The 19,781-nt window shown below is 51.6% G+C and overlaps 2 long non-coding RNA genes across 2 annotated transcripts in view; both read left to right on the top strand.

Moving 5' to 3' along the window:
* LOC110260216 overlaps positions 1–5,767 on the top strand; it is a 28,802-nt gene extending 23,035 nt beyond the window's left edge. Inside the window, exon 2 of the long non-coding RNA XR_002343066.1 lies at positions 3,684–5,767. This is a non-coding gene — a long non-coding RNA (uncharacterized LOC110260216). The remainder of the gene's footprint in view (positions 1–3,683) is intronic.
* Positions 13,447–19,752, top strand: LOC102159040. Its single transcript, XR_002343065.1, has 3 exons — positions 13,447–14,002; positions 14,688–15,798; positions 19,279–19,752. It is a non-coding gene; the product is annotated as an uncharacterized LOC102159040 (long non-coding RNA).

Genomic DNA, 19,781 nt, shown 5'->3' with positions numbered 1-19,781 from the left:
GGAATGACAAAGACGGAGGAGGGCACGGTCAAGGGCGGGGTCTGGGGTCGAGTCCCAGGACAGAGGGCAGTGAATCCTTGTAGGTGGTTAACCTCTATTTTGTGTCTTGGTCTTTTTAGAGCATGTGCTAAGAATGACCCTAGAAAGGGCATTAAATCCGAGGCAGCCACTTCATGAGGTTGTAGGATTTGAGCATTGGGCGCTAGTGAAACTATAATACATGCACCTGAGCAGCATCTTGGAAGTACTAGGTCGGCCGTACTGTCACATAAGAAGAAGTAGCACATTCTTAATAAAAAGGGATGACGCAGTGGAGGCTTTATAGCTGTGATCGCCTGTAAAATACTGATCTGGACGTAGGACTGTATGGAGGCGGCCTGCTTTTTTGTCTTGGTGTCTTTTTATCTCTCCTCTTGGAGCGTGCCGACAGCGTCGATTTCATAGTGAAAGATGAGAGAGGTCCTTTTGGGGGCCGGTGGAAGTCAAAGTTCCATTAGCCGTGGGTTTAGTGAGAGACGGTCCTGTTGGACCCGTTAGCCCCACGAGCAGAGGGTCAGAGTCATTAAAGGTGAAGGGATGGTGTTGATGAGTTTCGGGGATGTCATTTGGAACTTTTCCCCAGAGCAGTGTTACCTTATGTCCCCCGCCAGGCGTGTGGGGACCTATAGGGCTCCGTGTACCTGTAGTGGCGTTGAGTGCGTAGTGGCGGTAGGACATGTGCAGGTGTCCTGGGGGTAAGGGCCCGGTGTTGTTGGGTATATGTTGGAAACAGAAAGGCCCATCAGCCAAATGAGTAACTTCCCCTATCGGGTGGGAGACTCTTGGACAATGAAGCAGGAAGAACAAAGACAGTATGGTCTGTTCACGGAGGACAATCAAGCTAGAGAGCGGGGGTGGGGGGGGGGCTCTTTTCTTGCTTGGCGGGGGCAGCCCGAGGGGCACCAGGGAATCGGGTCCCAGGAAGAATGAGGTAGAGAAGAGAAAATAGTCAAGACCTTAATAATTGGTCGTGACCTGGTGAACAGAGGGAGAGTAGCAGGTGTAACGAGCTCCCTCATTAGCTGATTCTTCTGGAATCTTGGTCAGCCAGAGTCGAGTAGGTCCAGCCAGGCAGCTGTTGTATTCTGGAAAGTTTGGGGGTGTCGAGTCTCTTGATGTGCTGTTGGAGACTTGTTTTAGCCTAGAGAAATGAAACCAAAGGGGGTGTCCAGCAAGTTTAGCCACCATAGGAGTGGTTAAGAGGACCTGAAAGGGACCCGGCCAGTGTGGTTTGGAGGTCAGGAGGATATAGGTGCTTTAAGAGAACCTAGTCTCTGGGTTTGATAGGCTTTGGGGAAATTGTTCCCATGTAGGGTTTTGGGAGTATTTGGTTTGCGTGTTCCCTGAGGAGATGTCTGGCCATATTTAAAATAGGTATATAATCCCCAAGAAGGAATTCTTTAACTGGAAAGTCTCCCAGGAGGAAGAACCTTGCCATGCATAAGTTCAAAAGGGCTCAGGAAAGAAGGAACTTGAGGGAAAAAGCCCTGATGCCTATAAGAGCAAGGGGCGATAAGGAAGTCCGGGGCTCCCTGACTTCTCGGCTAAGTTTGGTTCATTGGTTTTAATCACAGAGTAAGCCTTTTGTATGTTACCTGAGGACTGGCTGGGGATGATACAGAGGATGCAGGTACCACTGGATGTTTAAAGCTGTACCAACTTCATGGGTTCTTTGAGATAGAAAGGCAGGACCATTGTCTGATTGTAAGGAGGTCCGTAACCCAAAGCAGGGAAGGATTTCTTTAACAAGGACCTGGGGAACCTCAGAGGACTTCTCAGAGGTGGTGGGAAATGCCTCCACCCAGCCTGCAAAGGTATCAGCCAGCGTTAGTAAGTATCTGACCTTCTTAACAGGAGGCGTGTGAGTAAAATCCACCTGCCGGGCTTGTCCACATAGGTTGCCTCTGGCTTGGAGAGTAGGAAAGGAAGGAGACGGAGGCTTCCGTGGGGGGAGGTGGAAGAGCAGATAAGACAGATTTTTCCAAGAAGGGGGTTTACGTCAGGGCAGCCTATGAGGGGGTCTGAAGAGTTGTAAGAGTGTTGAGCACAATGGGTAGAAACTTATGAATGTCTGTTAATATACGTTGAGCTTGGTCCTTGGGTATGATGTACCTTCCTTGAACTGTTAGGCTGGCACCTTCCCTGACTGCTCCAGAGGCTAAGAGGGAATTGCTGTTCCTCCTAGGAGTACTGTGCTGTAATATCTGGAACAGTTAGGAGTTGCGGGGAAGGGGGCTGGCATGGAGAAGCCCTCTTGGCCTCTCTATCTGCTTTGTTGTCACCCTGAATGAGAAATCCCTTCCCATTTGATGCCCCTTACAGTGAAGGACAGCAGCTGCCTTGGGCAGTTGGGCTGCCTGGAGAAGCCTAAAGATTAAGGGGGCATTAAGTACGCGGGAGCCCTTCGTGGAGAGGAGCCCCTCTCTTCCCAGATTTCGGCGTGAGAGCGAAGGATATGATAGCCATACTTGGAGTCAGTGTAAATGTTTGCCTCTTGTCCTGCAGCTAAGACCAGGGCTCGAGGAAGGGCAATGAATTCTGCCTTTGGGGCGGTGGCTTCTCTTGGAAGGGGGTTAGATTCAATGCCCTCCTTAAGAGAAACTACTGCATATCCTGCCACCCTCTTTCCATCCTGAGAGAAGGCGCTGCCATCAGTAAACCAGGTATCAGAAGCTTTAGGCAAGGGATGGTTTGAGAGGTTAGTGAGGTACGGTGAGTTGAAATCTAAAATGTCCTTGGAGTTCCCGTTGTGGTGCAGCAGAAACAAATCTGACAAGGAACCATGAGGTTGCGGGTTCTATCCCCGGCCTTGCTCAGTGGGTTAAGGATCCGGCGTTGCCGTGAGATATGGTGTAGGTCTCAGATGCAGCTTGGATCTGGTGTTGCTGTGGCTGTGGTGTAGGCCAGGGTCGACAGTTCTGATTAGACCCCTAGCCTGGGAACCTCCATATGCCATGGATACGACCCTAAAAAGATAAAAAGACCAATAATAATAATAATAAAATTTCCTCGCAAGACTGTAAGACTTTCCTGTCCGGGATGTATAAAAGTGTAGCCGGGTTGAGCGGGGGGCTTCTGGCCAAGTGTGTGTCGAGTGACTCGACACAAGCCAGATGAAGCTCCTGTGTTCGTCTCCAAGGGAGAAAGATTTTGCGTGGCTTTATGTGAGAGAGGGCCCGGGAGGTTATATGTGGACTAGACGGTGGTGGACTATCCAAAGATGAGTTTTTTGCTCTCAGATGTTAAGAGGGCAGCTGCAGCCTGGGCTCTCAGACAGGCTGGCCATCCCCTGACTGTGGCATCTAGCAACGACTTGAATATCTGGTCCCCTGTCTTTTCCCAACAGACCAAGGGCTCTTCCTTGTCTTTCTGTTGAAGGGAGCTTGAAGGCTTGTGATAAGCCAGGAAGGGAGCAAGCAGGGGCGGAGATAAGCGCCTGCTGTAATTTAAAGAAGGGAGCTGTAATAGTGACAGCAGGGCCTTTATTAGAGGCCCTTTGGTGGCTTGGTATAGGGGACGGGCCAAAGCCTCAAGTTGGGGATCCGGATACGGAGGAATCCTGCAAGCCCCAGGAAAGATGGGAGTGCCTGTTTGAAAGGGGTGGTGGTTGGGGAGAGAAGCAATGAGCTGTTTTCTGTCTACAGTGACAGCGTGACATCCAGGGTAATAGATTCTGAGCTATTTGACCTGGGGGCCCGAAGCTTGAGCTCTGGCGGGAGACAGCCGGTATCCCTTATCAGCCAGGGTTTGAAAGCGTCGCTGTCTGTTTAAGAGCTGTCATACGCTGGGCTGCATCGTAAGAGACCATCCACGTGCTGGAGGAGGGTACTCGGGCTGATGCGATCTGAAGCCAGGGGCTGTCCCGAAAGCCCTGGGGAAGGACCTCCAGGTAAGCGGACTCGATGGGTGGGTGTCGGGATGTGTCCAGGTGACGGCGGAAAGGTCCTGAGAGTCTGGGTGTGAAGGGACAGGAAGGAAGGCATCCTTCAGATTGAGTACCAAGAAGTGGCAGGTATCTGGGGGAAGAAGGGGTAGGATGGTGCAGGGGTTAGGGACCCCCGGGGGAGGTGCAGGACTGCCTGGTTTATGATGCGGAGATCTGGGACAAGGCGGTCAGAGCCATCTGACTTTTTTACCGGTAGGATGGACTGTTGAATGGGAGTGAGAGGGCTGGGGTAAGTTACGAGAAAGAAGGCGGTTAATAATAGGTTGGAGGCCCCTTCTGCTCTCAGGGTTCAAAGGACAGTGGGGGTGGCAGGGCTTTGTGGACGGGTCTTTTAACTTCATTCGAATGGGAGCATGATGTCTGGCTATGGAAGGGGTGGAGGTAGCCCGTACCTTGAGCATGACAGTGGGGGCTGGGAGAGGTGGCTCATCAGGTTCTGGAGGAGCAGGAAGGAGGGGTCAGCCACTCCCCTAGAACTGGGAGGCCGGTGTTGGATGCGGAGTTGGTAATGGCAAGGCGGAGTTCCCGGCTTGGCGTTTCTCCCTGGCTGGGCTCCAGAGGGTTGGCAGGGAGATGCCTGGATCAGGGGCCCAGACCTGCATGGGAGCCTGAGATTAGCCCAGGACCAGCTGCCCCTGCCCTCTGCTCTCTGGGTTGTAAACCCAGAGGTTACAGGTGCTACTGGCCAGCTTTCTGACCCCCCGCCAATCCCTCCTGGGTTTCAGCCCCAAATGTTAGGTTTCAGAGGGAGGAACACGCAAGGCCAAGTTGGTAAAGCCAGAGAGACTTCTTCAGGCACCAGAGGGGGTCGGGCTGAGCTCCAGATGGCACCAGCCCTGACTCTGAGGAGGTGCTGGGCTTATAAAGGATCTGAGGCCAGAAGTGGTGGCTGGAGCTCCTGGTGGGTATTTGTGGCAGGAATGACGAAGAAGGAGGAGGGGTCGGGGGTCGAGTCCCAGGACAGAGGGCAGCGAATCCTTGTAGGAGGTTCATCTATGTGCGCAGTTGTTTTCCTCAGGCCGTTGTTGCTTGCTGCCCAATTTGAGTCTCCACCTTCCAGGCAAAGGTGTAGATCTGGTGCCGGGCTGAACCCATGTCCCCAGTGGGTCTCCAAGCTGAACAGCCACATGTGGGGGGTGCGGTCTGTCTCCGTCCTCCTGGGAGCCTGTCACCGAGGACATCCAGCGGGCTGTTTCCAGGACTCCCAGCACAGGTGGCTGGGACCGGGGATGCTGCAAGAGCTCTCAGGGGCCACTGGAGACAAGGTCCCAGCCTGGGCTCTGCCACCCACTCTGGGCGTTCTGATAGGGTGGACTAGGATAGTTACACAGGTGGCCGTGGAGTCCCAGTAAGGGACCATAGACAGAGAAGGAAACTTAGGGAACTTTGGGAGATCTGTAAGTTGTTCAAGAACGCCGTCAGAACCGGCAGCCTTACTTGACTAGTGGAGGCGGGAACTGTGACTCAGGTCAGTGGGTGGGGGATGACGTGAGGCCTGCATTTGGGTTCTGACCAAGGGCAGGAGTGGAAGGACCACCCTTCTGCTGGTTGGAATAAGCACCATGACGTCCTTGTTTGACCTTAGGGTCAACTACTCTCTTACCAGATACCAAGGAGGAGCTACCACTCCGGGAAAGAGGAAGAGGCAGACTTTTCTGACCCCCACCCCACTTGGATGAAAAACTGTAGCCCATGGGATCCTGGGGGCAGAGCTTCCCCGCCCGCCCGCTTGCATCTCTTTCAAGCTTCCAATCTTAATAAATCTGGTTTTTTTGCCTATCATTTTCTCTCTCTCTGGATTCCTTCTGTGCTGAGGCACAAAGAACCTGAACCTCAGTAAGTCCAGATACGAGGTGAGTGAATAACTGTGGTTTCAAGTCCCAATCTGGGTTTAGACTGGGTTCGAGTCCCAATCTGGGTTCTGGCTAGGTTCAAGCCGTAAGTGCTGCCAGCTTCAGTTCTGGGGAACCTCATGAGCCCGGTCAGGTAGAACCCTGGCAGGCGGCTTCTAAGATCCCCCCTCCCCCATAGGATTTCCCTCTATTGTCACTGATGCATGAAACATATCCGGGCTTTTGCCTGTCAGCAACAAGGAGAGATAACTGGTAAACGCAGGGGGAGAAGCGGGCTGGCTCAGCTTGTCTCCAGGAGGACCTTTGAGCTGTTCAACCAGAAAGACAATGAACACTGTCCTGGGTTTGTCCTCAGCCCTAGGGATTAGGGTCTGATTTATCCCTCTTAGCTCTTGGACCCGCTAACCTAATTAGCTCCCTAGCAGCCATCATTCTCCTGCTGCACATCCTTCTTGGCCTCTGCTGCAGGCTGGAGTCCCAGCTGTTACCCCGATTTGACCAATGCCTTCCCTCGTTGCCCGAAGCCTGCTTCCAACCTAGCTCCCTTTCTAGCTGTTCTTCATATCCCTTTCCGGGACAAGTCAAGGATATTTAGGTTTTTGCCCTTAAACACGATGTCTCTTGCCTTGGATCACCATCTCTCCTCTTCCCTGGTCAACAAACTCTTACTTAACCTTCAAGAGCCATTTCCTATAGCCCCTTCTGTAGGATGTCTTTCCTGAGCTAGTCAGAACTGGAATAGGAATTCCAGAATTGGCCTTCACACGTGACCTCACGGCTCTGCCCTTCGATTAAATTTAGAGACCTGCGAGCTCTCACTTTGCTAATTGGGAAGAGGCAGTGGGCATGTTCCCCAGACTGGAAAAGCTGTCTGAGATCTCCAGGCGCTGCCCCCACTTCGTGTCCAGCTGCCCAGTCCTGGAAGCCAGTGAGACTTCAAGGAGGGGCCGTCTCTCTTGTCCAGTAAAGTAACGTACATCAACTTCGTTCCCACTCCGCTCCGAGCTGTGATGCCGGCTCTCATTAACCCCCAGAAGCAAGGATGCGTCCAACGGGAAGCTTTCCAGAACATGGCATATAAACTTGTCCTCCAAACCCACTCCTGATGCTAACGAGCCCCGAGAGTTCTCCAAGGGGCTTGTGTGATGAGCACGTCTCACGCTGGCCTCGGAGATCAAGGACCCCATCGCTTTATCTCCATGACCAGGGTCTTGCCAATGGCCAAAGGGGACTGTGGAATTGTTTTCTTTCTTTTTGCCTTTTTCCCCTTCTTTTAGGGCCACACCCATGGCATATGGAGGTTCCCAGGCTAGGGGTCTAATCGGAGCTGCTGCTGCTGACCTCCACCACAGTCACAGCAACTCGGGATCTGAGCCGTGTCTGCCACCTACACCAGAGCTCACGGCAAGGCCAGATCCTTAACCCACTGAACGAGGCCAGGGATCGAACCTGCAACCTCATGGTTCCTAGTCGGATTTGTCAACCACTGAGCCATGACAGGAATTCCCTGTTTTCTTTATTTTTAGGGCTGCACCCGAAGCATATGGAGGTTCCCGGGCCAGGGGTTGAATCAGAGCTACAGCTGCCGGCCTGCACCACAGCCACAGCAACTAGGGATCTGACCCACATCTGCGACCTACACCACAGCTCACCTTCATCCACGGAGCAAGGCCAGGGATCGAATCTGCATCGTCATGGTTACTCGTCTTTGGGTTTGTTAACCACTGAGCCATGATGGGTACTCCGGGACCGTGGAATCATGAGAGGCTCCTCAGGCCCTGGCAGATCAAGTCCAAGCCCCAACCCCACACAAAGCAAAGCGACTCTGACCAGTGTGCTCCCCCACATTCAACCCCAACAAGATGGGGTTAGTTCTGGGACCACCTAGACCCCGCATGTGGCCCGTGGACACTGTCACAGTCCATGAACTGTCATTGCTCTGCCCTAATGTAACTGGGCAGGGCCTTGTAGGGCTCTTGGGCGCAAGCCTTTCTGTGTCCTCCATTTATTGTTTTCAGGGAATAAGCCTCAGTCTCCATGGCCTTCGCCAAGGTCCAAAGGGCAGCTGCTCATCTGGGAAAGGAGGGGATGCAGAGACCCAGGGGGAGCCATCAGGAGACAAGAATGCAGCCTCCCCGGGGCAGAGTCCTGGTTCCTCCTTAAGTAATCTGCTGAATGATAGTTTTGAGCCTTTCTGTGGAACTAAGAACCCTCGATAAATGTAAGAACTACTTGATGATAATAAGGTGAGGACAAAGAATGTACACAGGCATGTGTGACTGGCTCATCTTGCTGTACAGTAGAAAATTGACAGAACACTGCAAACCAGCTATAATGGAAAAAAATCATTATATTAAACAAATTAAAAAAAAAAAAAGAAATACCTGATGAAGCAGTCTTCACTCTGGGAAGAAGGAAGACCACCAGAACCAGTCCCGGGGCCACTAAACACCAGCTTTGAGAAACAACGCAAGCTTGCCTCTACCCTGATTCTTATCTGTGGCCCTTATTTCCCACTCCCCAAGCTATAAAACCACCTCCTAATCTCTCCCAAGGCTGGGGAGGGGGGGCATAGTTTTTAAGGCGTTAGCCTGCTGTGGCCCCCTTTGCCTGGCAAAACAATACAGCTATTTTTTTCTTCTTTGCCCCAAACTCTGTCTCCACGTTTCTATTTGGCAGCGGTGGACAGAGGCTGAGTTTCGGCCACATTGCTACACTAACCTCAGGTGGAAGTACGTTCTGGAAGCTTTGTGCACAGAGATGGAGGGTTTTATAAGAGTGGGGGGCTGGCAGGTGGGACGCCAAGCCTCTCCTCCCCGCAACTCCGCCGTTTCTCCCCAGAGCCCATCATTTCTTCTCTGTAACTCAGTTTCTTTAGCGCTAACATGGGAAGTAAATCCCTACAGCAGACTTATCTCCTAGGATGTGGTAAGACCTATGAAACACTGGGAAGCGTGCCTGCTACAGAGTGAACATGAAAAGCGATGTGAGCCCTCGGGTTACACTTTTTCCCGCCTCTGATTTCACCTCTGATTGAGCTTCTGGCAGGGACTGAAACCTACAACTCCCCACCAGGGCACATTGATCCAAACTCCCAGACTGTGGCCGTCACCTCCTCCCTGTCCCCTGTGTCATCTCTCCCTTCGTCTATAATCCATTCTCATCCTGCCGCCGTTGAGATGTCTTTTAAAAGGAAATTGAATGATGTCACTCTCATTACTTGGGATTTTTTTTAATTTTTATTTTTATTATTTTTATGTATTTATTTATTTTGTCTTTTTAGGGCTGCACCCAAGGCATACGGAAGTTCCCCAGGCTAGTGGGCGAATGGGAGCTGCAGCCGCTGGCCTACACCACAGCCACAGCCACGCCAGATCCAAGCCGCGTCTGCAACCTACATCACAGCTCCATGGCAATACCGAATCCCCTGACCCACTGAGTGAGGCCACGAATCGAACCCACATCCTCACGGATGCTAGTTGGGTTCGTTACCGCTGAGCCACGATGGGAACTCCCCATTACTTTTAATCCCAGGTCCTTATCTACCAAGAAGAGCTACCTAGATTAACCTCTGGTAACCTAGGTAGATAGATTACTTAGATGGGCTAAACCCCTCCTGCCTCATTTCTAACTATACTCTGCTTGGTTCATGCAGGGACCCCTGAACTCAGGAGCTCGCTGCTGCCTCAGGGCCTTTGCACCTGCCTCCCCTTCCCCCACTGGAGCTTCTTTCAGGTTTCAGTTGACAGCTTGCTTCAGTCTACCGGCCATGCACCCCAACTTGCCTGATCTCAGAAGCTAAGCAGGGTTGGGCCTGGGTAGCACTTGGATGGGAGGAAGGCCAACTGAAATGTGTTCACAAGAGGGGACAGGGTGACAGGAGATTCAAAACGATGGTTTGAAACAATAATCGAAGAAGAGGAGCCATTTCATCCAGGGACAGGCAGCTGGGGGTGAGGCCAAGGATTGAAAGGGGAATCGTCCTGCTTCTTAGGAGCTGTCCTCTGGGAGAAGAGCAGATTTGCTTTGCGAGGCTTTGCGCGGCTACCTGGGAAAACCAGGGCGAAGGGCAGGAGACCACAGGGAGACTGGCCTGCTTTTCCATTCGGGCTCCGGGAAAACACCCCACCCCCCACCCCCCACCCCATCGGAACTATCCAGAGCTGGGGGAGCAGCCTCAGGAGTTTTGCTAGTGGAGACTGAGGGGTTACAGGCAAGAGAATTTGCCATCTCAAACTGGGGGTGGTTGGTTCTGGAAATACTCCAAACCACTGAAGCTACTGGTTTCCGGTGTGTCTAGAAGGCCTGGCTGAGAGCACGAGACCCTGGGGGATAGGGATGGGGGCGGAGGCGGAGCGAGTTGGCCAGTCTGGGATCTTGCCTTTCCTGCTCCCTTGCTGCGGCTGGGACTTGAGAAATGTGTGGAGGAGGCTGCAGGGTTTCTGCAGGCATGAAACCACAAAGGGAAGACTTGATTCCAGAGCTTTTCAGGAGACTGCAAACCTCCGGTGTGGGGAGTATATGGACCCCAGCCTCTCTCAGCACCTGCCCCCAGGTCAATCCTGGCAATTAGCAAGAGGATGTGTAACAAGGAACTGACTCCTCCAAAAAGTGAGTTTCTTCAGAGTAGAGTTCAAGGCTTATTTATATCTGTATCCCCAGCTGAGTTCAGTGCGTGTGGGCGTGGGGGGGCAGCCACGCACATATGGAATATGCGAGGTGTATGACTGACAGTCAAGATGCAACTTTCAAACATCAGGCAGTGGAAGCTGGTGGGCTCCTGTTTTCTGCTCGCAGGAAATAGCACACGTGCCTGTGTCACTCTGCGTCTTGATGTAGCTAGAAATCCCTGACAGCGCTGTCCCAGCAAATTATTAAAACTCTCTATGGGAGTTCCCGTCGTGGCGCAGTGGTTAACGAATCCGACTAGGAACCATGAGGTTGCGGGTTCGGTTCCTGCCCTTGCTCAGTGGGTTAACGATCCGGCGTTGCCGTGAGCTGTGGTGTAGGTTGCAGACGCGGCTCGGATCCTGAGTTGCTGTGGCTCTGGCGTAGGCCGGAGTCTACAGCTCCGATTAGACCCCTAGCCTGGGAACCTCCATATGCCGCGGGAGCGGCCCAAGAAATAGCAACAACAACAACAAAAGACAAAAAGACAAAAGACAAAAAAAAAAAAAAAAAAAAAAAAAAAAACTCTCTATGGCTTCAGGGTCAGATCTTCCTCCCCCTTGGTCCTGGGGTCAGTTCCAGAATGAAGCCTGCAGGGGAACACAGGAGCCGTGGCTTCTGCTCCCTTTCTCTGCCTGGCCTTCCTTCTTTCTATTCCTCTGACCTGGAAGCTGGTGGGTGATGGGAACTAGAAGTCCTGGGGTCTGAGGGAGTTCCCATTGCGGCTCAGCGGTTTAAGAACCCAACATGGTGTCCACGAGGATGCGGGTTCCATCCCTGGCCTCCCTCGGTGGGTTAAGGATTTGGCGTTGCTGGAAGCTGTGATCTAGGTGGCAGATGCGACCTGGATCCGGCGTGGCTGTGGCTCTAATTCCACCCCTGGCCTGGGAACTTCCATATGCAGCAAAAGAAGCCCTAAAAATAAAGGAAAAAAGAACGTGCTGAGAACTGAGAATTGTCCTAGTCATGCCCCGGCTGTGTTCTCTGGGGTCTGACTCTTGCCCCGTGGGTTGTCCAGGAGGCCCTGCCCAGCGCTCCTGCGCCCTCCGCTGACCCGGCCACGGGTCTCTATTCCAGGGGGACCTCTAGGTACTCACCTGCAGCTTCTTGCGCCAGGTCCTTCCTGCCCTCCACCGAGGATTACGTCTGTCTTAAGGTCCAGCCAGCTCCTGCTTTGCAGCATCAGTGTCTGAGCGAAGGGCGCCTCTTCTTTAATGGCTTCGAAGTCAGACCTCGCACAACCTGTCCCAGCGGCAGGTAGTGTGGAGCGGGCCCCTCAGTCCCCTGGGAGCGCCTCTCTCTGGAGCTGGGGGTGGAAGGCAACGTCCAGCCGAGGTCAGAAGGACGTGGACTCTCCTGGACTCACATCGCTCTTGCCAAAGAACTTTCTCCGTCCATCTTTTCTTACCTTCTTTCTGACCTTGACGTTCCCACTGAGGAATTTTCTTCATTCCTCTTGTAAATTCTGCACATCTGTGGGGGGGGGCCTTTCCCACCCATCCGCTGGGGTCTTGTTCAGCATCCTGCGGGGTCCAGGAGCAGCAGCCTGGCCGAGGCAGGAAGACTCCCATAATGGCAGCATCTCGTGGGATCTGCCGTGTGCCAGGTGCTTCGGTGAACAGAGCTGCAAAGGGGAAGGCGGTGAAGCTTGTGCCCTGGAGCTGTGCCTGGTGTGGTGGGAAAGAAAGACTGACAGACAGAGAGCGAGCGAGCTGGTCAGCCAGTGTTTCCTGAGGGGCTCTAAGATGTCAGGCACAGTGCCAAGTTCTCTGCAAGCTCAGGTGAGAGCAATAGATGTGGTCCTGTCATTAGAGCTGACATCCCTGGGGACCAGAGGGCGTCTGGGGGGAGGAGTGAGGCTGAGGCCGTAGAGGTCATGCTGGGGCGAGCAAATCATTTATGCTCTTGCAGGCGACTGATGGGACGTGGCTTCAGCTCTGACAGGGAGTTATGGGAGTTACGAAAGGGTTTAAAGTGTACCGCGCTTTGATTTTGTTGTTGTTGTCGTTTGCTTCTTTTCAGGGCCACACTGCAGCATATGGAGGTTTCCAGGTTAGGGGTGGAATTGGAACTGCAGCCGCTGGCCCACAGCACAGCCACAGCAGCAACGCAGGATCTGAGATGCACCTGTGACCTATACGGCAGCTCACAGCAACGCCGGATCCTCAGCCCACTGAGCAAGGCCAGGGATGGAATCCGCGTTCTCATGGATCCTAGTCAGTTCATTGACCACTGAGCCACGATGGGACCGCCCAAGCCTTGAGGAGGGTTTAGCCCAGAGAACCACCTCATTGAGGATGCGTCGTTGCTGTTATTTCTCCCCACTTCTTTGAGGCTAGAGAAGCCGGAAGTGACGGAGTCCTTTGGGTAGATGAGTCACCGTGGCTTGTTGGACCAATTCTAGGGGTTGGGAGCATAGGAAAGTGTCTGTGTTTGCTTTTCACGAACAGATTAGAATTGTTGGGCGTTCCTGCTGTGGCACAGTGGGTTAAGAATCTTCCTGCAGTGGCTTAGGTCTCTGCGGAGGCAAGAGGTTGATCCCTGGCCCAGGGCAGTGGGTTAAAAAATCCAGTGTTGTTGCAGCTTTGGCTTGGATTCAATCCTGGCCCAGGAACTTCCATATGCTGTGGGGGCAGCCATAGAAAGAGAGAAAGAAAGAAAGACAGACAGACAGACAAAAACTCATATCTTTCTCTAAAAAAAAGATAAATAAAAATAAAAAATAAAGGCATTCTCATGTGGTTCAGTAAGTTAAGAACCCAACTAGTATCATGAGAATGCGGGTTTGACCCTCCATCAGTGGGTTAAGGATCCAGTGTTGCGTGAGCTGAGGTGTAGGTCAAAGACACAGCTTGGATCCTGCAGTGCTGCGGCTGTGGTGTAGGCTGGCAGCTACAGCTTTGATTCAACCCCTAGCCTGGGAGCCTCCATATGCTGCGAGTGCAGCCCTAAAAAGACAAATTAAAAAAAAAAAAACAACAACTGTGAATGGCTGAGTGAACCTTCTCCCTCAAGGCAGTGGAAGGAACCCATTTCTTGCTTTTTTTTGCAAGTTTCTTTCCCTCTTGACAGGTCCCCTCCAGGGCGGGAGCTGGACCTCTCTCCCCATGTGCCCTGACTGCCCAGGATAGAGTGGGCACAGAACCAAATATCTGCTGAAAGCTCTGGGCCTGGCGCCCTCCCCTTCCTGTGGACTCTGCTCTCACCTTGACGTTGACCTTGCTGGAAGACAGGCAGGTCCCGGCAGTCACCAGCAGAGATTTTTCCTGAGGGAAACCCCTCGGCTGCAGGCCATTCTCAGGGCTGAGGGAGGCGGGGTTGGAGGTGTGCAGCCACCAGGATGATTTTGGAAAGTTTTCTGGGGCTCAAGACACCTGACGACAATTCTTGGTGGCAGGAGCACCTGGAGTGGGACTCAGATCCCCGACGTCCCATCCGGAAGGAGCCCTTCACACACCTGTCCCGTTCCCGAGCCTGAGGACCCAGGTATCTCCAGGTGAGGATGCAGAGCTGGCCTTGGCCGCTCTCCAGCCAGGCCGCTTCTGACACCGGTGGTGTTTTCCCGGCGGTGCGGATGGACAGCCCTTGCTCTCTGGTGGGCAAGGTCAGATGGTCCTGAAGTGCAGACAGCTTTCTGTCGCCTCCCCCGACCCCCACCCCCGCCCCTGGGAGTGGCCCCGGCAGAAAGCACAGGTGCCTTAGGGTCCCCTAAGCGTGGATTCAGTTCCCAGCTTGGCTCTCATCACAAGTCAGTTAGCTTTTCTAAGCCCTATTCCTCATCTGAAAAGAAAAAGGAAAAAGAAAAAAAAGAGGGTGTGAATACCCTTCCCCGGCTCCTGTGAGGACCTGCTGGGAAAAGATGTCTGAACCACAGGTCTAGATGGAGCGAGGGTTCAGTCCTGAATCTCACCTCCCAGGCCTTTGAAAGGTGCCCCCCTCCACCAGCCTTCCTTATTTTTCTCCTCCTTGAGTGTAGCTGCTTTGGGGCCTGCAAACTCTTCTGTCTCCCTTTGAAGCAATCTTGCCGAGTCTAACAGTCTGATGCCCTTTATGGAATATTCCTACCTGCCCAGCCCAGGTAGAGTCGTGGCTCCCATCTTTGCGGCCCAGGGACCTGGCATTTTCTGTCCTGCTAATATTCTTAGGCTTCTTCTTCTTCTTCTTTTTTTGGCTGTTCTAAGGGCATGTGGAAATTCCTGGACCAGGGATCGAACCGTGTCTCAGCAGTGACCATGCTGGATTTTCAACCCACCAGGAAACTCTCAGTGTAGGCATTAACTACGAAGCAGCTCAATGGGACTAAAAAAATTCGTTAGCACACGAAATAGATATTTGGATCTTCTGATGCTCATGAGTGTAGTTCAGCATCTTAAGGTATTGTTACCAGAAGAATTCTTGTAAATGGCCACCCTTCGCCACCCGTCTTTATGGGACCACTCACAGCATTGCCGCTGTGGGGATGCACCAACCTTCCATGTCTGTAGGAATCACAGGCACTGGGTCTCTGACATCAGGGGCCATTGTTGCAGCTTAGCAGAACACACCCTCATATGCACCGGTCATTAAAAGGTCATTTCCTGTCTCTTGTTTTTCCTGATATCACTGCGATGTGATTTGTGACAACAAAACAAGCTTTTTTTCTGCTAGCTCGGAATTTAGATAAAACCCCAGAGTTGAGGACAAAAGGTGACCTCGCATTCTAAAGAGAAGTGCAAGCTCCATCCATGGAAGGCAGGGAGACCTGTGCAGTGACCTAGTGATTGATGGGGCGGGGCTTTGGCGCTGGGAGGTCAAGGGAGGTGGGCTCAGAGATAACACTCCATGGAGACTGGTGGGGGGGGGAAAGAGTGTGTGAGAAAAAGAGAGAGGACCTGGTCCCGCTCTCCACCTGGACGGATGCTTGTGAAGCTCCAGATGGAAGCTGCCAGACGGGGAGCCCCAGAGACCCTGACGCATGTCCCAGGATGCAGGGACAACGTCGGGCAAAGGCAGACACAGTTAGAAGGGGGAGGACAGGCTGAAGCGGTGAGGAGCGGGGAAGGTGTTGGGCAAACTGCACAAGGACAGCAAGGACAGGCGGGTTCACTGCGGGGCCTTAGCAGGATTTCAGGGGCCACTCAAGAGAGCCACCTGGTAGGCTTGCGGAACCCGGGAGAAAGCGGCTGCCGGACTGTCCCGGACAGGAGCTGCAGGACACAACCGGTTGCAGGAACATCTGCGAGCATCTCTACAGGACCAGTTCAAGGGTCAGTGTTTGGATGCCTGGGAGGCAGCGACACACCTGCGGCATCAGTTAAGTATGCAGACATGGGCCCTTCTGTCCGTCTTCCTTCCTCTTGGCTGCTGACTCTGGAGGGTCCAGAAGCAGCCGAGAGAGTGAGGGGGCTTAGCCTGGACAGGATAAGAACTCACTGGTTCCATTTTCTTACTGGTGGTTCCCAGGTCGGGGGTTGGCCGGGGGTGCTGGTTCTGGCTGATTGGCTTGGTGTGGGGTGGGAGGTTAAATACTCCTCTGGGACCGTAATTATTCCTGAAAGTGACGTTAAAGCTCGAGGTTCTATCTGAGGTATCACTCAGGGGTGGAGAAGGCAGAGATGACAGACTGTGTCTGAGGCAGGCTATTTTGTAATTTCACCTTACCGAATTTAGCCGCTCAGTGGAGTAATTACCCCAAAAGAGGGTGATCAGAAAAGCATCCTCCCAGAGTGATTCTGCTGTGTGCTTCCAGTTTTAGACTCTGAGATATTCAATCTTTAGGGTATTGTTGTTCTAGCTTGCATCATTTTGCAAAGCATGTTTTTTTTGTTTATTTGTTTTTTGTTTTTGGTCTTTTTAGAGCCACACTTGCAGCCTACGGAAATTCCCAGGCTAGGGGTTGAATCCAAGCTGCAGCTGCTGGCCTCCGCCACAGCCTCAGCAACACCAGATCGGAGCCACATTTGCAACCTACACCACAGGTCATGGCAAGGCCAGATCCTTAACCCACTGAGCGAGGCCAGGAATCAAACCTGCATCCTCCGGGATACTAGTTGGGTTCATTACCTCTGAGTCACAATGGGAACTCCACAAAGTATGTATTTTTCACATCTTTCTGAACCATGGCTTGGGTGCTCATGGCTGCTGTGGGCTGCATGAGGCACTGGGAATGCCACTCGGAAGAGGAAAGCAGCATTTCCCATGCCAGTGAGCTCAGGCCAGTGTGAGAGATGTACAATCCAGTGGTGGTGGGAGCCCCCGGATGCCTCTAGGGGCAGAACGCTTTTGAGTCACAGAAGAATTTGGGATCCTGAAGCAAGGGGTTGGGCGGGGGGGTGGGGGCCCTCCCTGGGAGAGTAGATTCCTGAGCTGATTCCTCTTCAACAAGGAGGAATATCAAGGAAAAGAGCAGAGCACATGCCTAGACCAGAGGGGCAAAGGCCAAGAAGGTTTTGGAGAATGTGCCTTCTGGCTGGAAGGGGAAGTGTGAGGGGAAAGCAATGAGAGGGAGCAGGAAGGATGGACTGTGGCAGACGCCCTGCCTTCCTTTAAATCTTGCGCAATATTCCCTTCCTGTGAAGGCAGGTTAGCCCCTTCTACTATAGGCAGAAATACAAAGGTGCTCGGTGTGGTCAGAAAGAACACACTGGCAACAGCTTGGAGAACAAAGGGTGTGGGCTGGGGAGGGGGACAGGGATGCTGATTCTAGACGTGGGGAAATAAGACGGGCTGCAAGTGCATGAATCCGGAACTGAGAGTGGGTCTGAGCCAAGGAGCTGGTCATGGGCATGAAACAGGGGTGGTTCAGAAGCGGCCATCACTCATCATCCCATTCGCAGAGGGGGAAGGGGCTTGCAGAGACAGTAGGGAAACTCACCTGTGGTTCTCAAATTAAATTAGATTATTTCATGCTTATTCCTGTGGTCTTTGGAGAGGAGGAGGTGGAGAGGAGGAGTGGAGAGAAGGGACTGAAGAGTCAGAAAAGAATAGACCTGAAAGGAAAACTAAAATAAAATTTGGAGTTCCCGCTGTGGCACAACGGATCAGCAGCATCTCTGCAGCATCAAAGACACAGGTTCAACTTCTGGCCTGACACAGTGGGTTAAAGGATCCAGGGTTCACACAACTGTGGCTCCAATCTGATCCCTGGCCTGGGAACTCCATATGCGGGGTGGCCAAAAAAAAAAGCTGGGGAGTTCCCATTGTGGTCAACAGGTAAGAACCTGATGTAGTCTCCATGAGGCTGTAGGTTTGATCCCTGGCCTCGCTTGGTGGGTTAAGGATCCGGTGTTGCCATGGCTGTGGCGCAGGACTGCAGCTGCAGCTCTGATTTGACCCCTAGCCTGGGAACTTCCGTATGCTGCAGGTGCAGCTGTAAAAAAGAAAAAAAAATATATATATATAATTTATACATATGTATAATTTCATCAGGATGTCCTGGATTCATCAGTGAATACAAACACTTGTTGAGAAGCTTCTTCGTGTGTAATAATGAAATGGGAGAGACCCATGGGTGTAAAACTGAACCCCATCTTCGTGTTCCCATTGGCAACTCAACCTTTCCCTCGCCTTAGGATGGGACCGTTCATTTTGCACTGTCCGATTTCTAGCCCAATAACAAGCATGGATGTGACCTGTGCCGCCTTAATGTGGTCCCCTGTTTACATAGGTCATTGCTCTCTCCCCCATCGCCTTCAAATGATCTTGAACTGTAAAATCTTAATGATATTTCCTTGACCCCAGAAATGTGGTTTACTGTCCCCATGGAGAGTTAGATATCTAGAAACGAGCTTCAGGAGCGGCAGGCTGGGTGTCAAGAGGGGAATCCACTGTTCATTTTGTTAGTCATTACTTTTTAATCTCAGTATACGCACGCTTCCAATTGGCATCATAAATGTCTCTGGAGAGAGAGAAGCTCACAACACTTAATAGCTATAATGGTCCTGGATAAAAATAATGAGCTGGAAAAAAAAAACTCAACCTTTAGTTTTAAAAAATGTGTTTTTCCTTAAATGGTAAAATCCATTAAAAATAAATGAAAAGGAGCTCGCATTTACTGCACATTTTTTTTTTCGAGCTAGATGTATTGCATAGATCATTCTCAAAATAATTATCAAAACAGGATGCCAAGGTATAGATAATACTGCTCCCACTTTAAAGAGGGGGAAATTAAAGCTTTAGAGATTTTAGTGACCTGTCCAGGGTCAAGCTGTTGTGACTCTGAAAAAAGTGCTCTTTCTGTGACATTGGACTCAGATTTCAGACCAAGGCCATTGCCACGTGGCAGATGGTTGGCTTATGGATTTAGTGGCAGGGGAGACATTTCGATTGGATGCAAGGAAGAAATTCTTGATTATTAAGCGGTCAAATGTATGGATAAATTATAGACGGCTTTTACTGACTATTTGGATTATGACTGTAGGGGTTTGCCAGGGCCGTTTCCTCACATCATTTGTAGCATTATGTACATTGGGGAACCGGTATAGCTTTATCATTATAATCGTTACTTAGCATGTGCTGGGCATCGTCACATCACATGCTTTCAAAGATGATCTCTATCCATCCTTACAAGCTCTTCGGAGTGGGTATTATCATCTCCGTTTCCATCGTGAAAAGCATGAATCTCAGAGACACCAACAGACTTGTTCAAGTTCACGCCAACTCAGTACAACTCTGCAGAAGCTGGGTGATAGGTTTGTGTTGGGAGTGAAGGTTCAAGGAAACCATTACTTCTGACTTTGTACCCCAAAAAGACACCTGCAGCCTTCTCACAGAAAGGTATCTCTTCTTCTGCAGGTCAGAAGGACCGCCACATCGCTTGCTGCTGACCCAAAGCAGGTGCTCAACAGAAGCCTCCCTCCTCACCTTTTGGTGTCACCAGTCCCATCAAGTTCAAGTTACCTTGACTTTCCTTTCAGCTCCCATGGCCACCGTGTTGCTTCAGCCTCATCTCTCCCCCGCCTTACTCTCTGCCTGTAGGATCTCTCCACTGATATTGGTCCTCCACTTGGCTCCAGATTAATCTTTTAATTTTGAAAAAGTAATTTTTTTTAGTTCCTTATTCAATAAGTGCATGCTCATTCTAGAAAAGCTGAAAGACAACAGAAAAAAAAAATCATCCCGGGAAAAAAAATCAAAATTAGATTTTGGACTGTTTTCTTCTAATTTTTCTGATGTGAACATCTTTCTGATGGCTGGATTTATTTATTTATTTATTTATGTTTTGGTTTTTAGGGCTGCACTCATAGCATATGGAGGTTCCCAGGTTAGGGGTCAGATCAGAGCTGCAGCTGCCAGCC

Source organism: Sus scrofa, chromosome 4, assembly GCF_000003025.6.
Source record: "Sus scrofa isolate TJ Tabasco breed Duroc chromosome 4, Sscrofa11.1, whole genome shotgun sequence".
In the NCBI taxonomy this organism is placed as follows: domain Eukaryota; kingdom Metazoa; phylum Chordata; class Mammalia; order Artiodactyla; family Suidae; genus Sus; species Sus scrofa.
The sequence above is the reverse complement of the archived record's forward strand: the minus strand, read 5'-3'. Positions and strand labels throughout refer to the sequence as shown.